This window comes from Cetorhinus maximus, chromosome 23, assembly GCF_964194155.1.
Source record: "Cetorhinus maximus chromosome 23, sCetMax3.hap1.1, whole genome shotgun sequence".
In the NCBI taxonomy this organism is placed as follows: domain Eukaryota; kingdom Metazoa; phylum Chordata; class Chondrichthyes; order Lamniformes; family Cetorhinidae; genus Cetorhinus; species Cetorhinus maximus.
Genome location: NC_135901.1, coordinates 33,951,422 through 33,953,659, shown reverse-complemented (window position 1 = coordinate 33,953,659; position 2,238 = coordinate 33,951,422). Strand labels below are relative to the sequence as shown.

General features: G+C 44.1%; 3 protein-coding genes across 4 annotated transcripts in view; 1 reads left to right on the top strand and 2 right to left on the bottom strand.

The window, feature by feature from the left end:
* Window positions 1-2,238, top strand: part of LOC144697491 (uncharacterized) — a 1,380,819-nt gene that overhangs the window by 978,625 nt on the left and 399,956 nt on the right. The window lies entirely within an intron of this gene.
* LOC144698473 (uncharacterized) overlaps window positions 1-2,238 on the bottom strand; it is an 88,151-nt gene that overhangs the window by 69,312 nt on the left and 16,601 nt on the right. The gene's annotated exons all lie outside the window — the stretch shown is intronic.
* Window positions 1-2,238, bottom strand: part of LOC144697517 (uncharacterized) — a 213,017-nt gene that overhangs the window by 194,955 nt on the left and 15,824 nt on the right. The gene's annotated exons all lie outside the window — the stretch shown is intronic.

Sequence of the window (2,238 nt, the reverse complement as noted above, 5' to 3'; positions counted from 1 at the left end):
CTGCGCACGCGCCGTCCGGAAGCCACAGTGCGCACGCTCTGTCAACAACCCGTCAGTGCGCCTGCGCACGAGTCTCATGCCGTGAAAGTTGGGCACTTTCTGTCTCGCCGCGAATGCTGGGTAAGTGCCTTGCCATTGCAAGCAAATATTCTTGAGAAGCTGTTTATGTTAAATGATCCGATGGCGTTTGTAGCCATGGGGCCAAGACATAAAATTATCAAATCAGTTGATCCAGCAACCAAAGTGCACAAACCCTTCAACACGGTTCTGTCGTGGGTGTGTAATTAACAGCAGAGCAAACACCTACAGTTTGATCTGAGCTCACTGAAGCCTCGGCAACTGGGGTGAGCAAGTGATTCCACCCCCCCGCCATATACGAAACATTAAAACCGCCTCTCGTCAGGATGCATCAATTATGGATCAAATCCTTTCAACTTTTAAAGCTGGACTGCTAACGGGCGGGGAAACTGAATAAATCTCTTTCCACATGTGAAGGATCTGAATGATCCCTCTCCATTGTGACTGTGCGGCTGTCTTAGTGAATGCGATGGCCGAGTGAAGGCCTTCCTTCTGTCAGCAGGTGAACTGCCTTTTCACAGTGGGATTTCATGGGAAAACATGGGTTTTCAGGTCAGATGGGGATCTCAAACCATTCTGGTAAGGAATTCCAGATTCTCAACACTCTTCATTGGAAGTAAAGCAAAATACTGCAGATGCTGTAAATCTGAAATTAAAACAGAGCATTCAGAAAATCTCGTCACATCTGGTAACTTATATGAAGACAAAATCATAGTTTATATTTCAGGTCTGTGACCTTTCATCAGAACTGTATAACTGGATTAAAGTTCAGTGACCTGTTTCCTTTTCCATAGATACTGCTGGGTGCTTCCAATATTTTCTTTTAAGTTTGGATTTCCAGCAGCTTCAGTATTTTGGGTCACTGTGAATCCGTTTGCCCTCACTTAACGTTACCTGGTTAAATAGGTAAAATATCCAGGTTTTAAATAACGAGACAGCAGTTACAGTCACCCTGTTCGACATGAAATAAAACAATATGCTAATTGCTCATCTTTCTATATATTATTTCATGGGATGTTGGTGTCACAGTCAAGTCCAGCATTTGCTGTCAATCCCTAATTACCCTTGAATGGAGTGACTTGTGAGGCTATTTCAGAGGGCAGTTAAGAGTCAACCGCATTGCTGTGGGTCTGGAGTCACATGGAGGTCAGATTGGGTAAGGACGGCACATTTCTTTCCTTAAAGGATATTGGTGAACCAGATGGGTTTTCATGACAATTGTAGAAAGCTTCAATTCACCATTACTGAGACTAGCTTTCAATTCCAGACTTATTAATTCAATTCCCAACTCACCAAGGCTCATTCAACAGCACCTTCCAAACCCGTGAGCCCTAAAACCTTGAAAGACAAGGGAAGAGGATGCATGAGAACACAACCATCTGCAAATTACCCTCCAAGCCAAATACCATCCTGACTTGGAACTATACCGCCGTTCTTTCACTGTCACTGGGTCAAAGTCCTGGAACTCCCTCCCTAACAGCACTGTGGGTGTACTCATAACACTTGGCCTTCAGCAGTTCAAGAAGGCAGCTCACCACCACCTTCTCAAGGGCAATTAGGGTTGGAAAATATATTTTAGCCAAGCCCGCGACACCCACACCCCATGAAAGAACAAACAGAAAACTAAATCTCAAGCTATGTTGGATTCTGAAGCCTTGTGGCTGGGCCTCTGGATTAATTCTCACTGATTTTTTCACTGTGCCACCTCCATCCTGAAACAATTGAAGGGCACATCTTCCACGTGAGATCTCACTGGGTAATTTCACATTTAAAGCAAACATTATGACCACTGTCACACATCCTGGACAGAGGGGGAAATGGCCAAACATCGATCGCTGTCATGCACAACCAGAAAATGCTGGAAATACTCAGCAGGTCAGGCCAAGTCTGTGCAGAGAGAAACAGTTAATGGTTCAGGTTGCTGAACTTTTATCAGAACTGGAAAGAAGCTAGAGATGTTACAGATTTTCAGAAAGTTCACACGTAAGGAAAGGGGGAGGGGGAGAGAACAGAAGAGAATGTTTGTGATTGGGTGGAAGACAGGAGAGAATAAATAACAAAAGGGATGAGGATGAAAGGCAAAAGCGATGGTGATGGAAGTAAAGAAACTTTACTGAATTCTGAACACAACCATCTGCAAATTATCCTCCAAGCCAAATA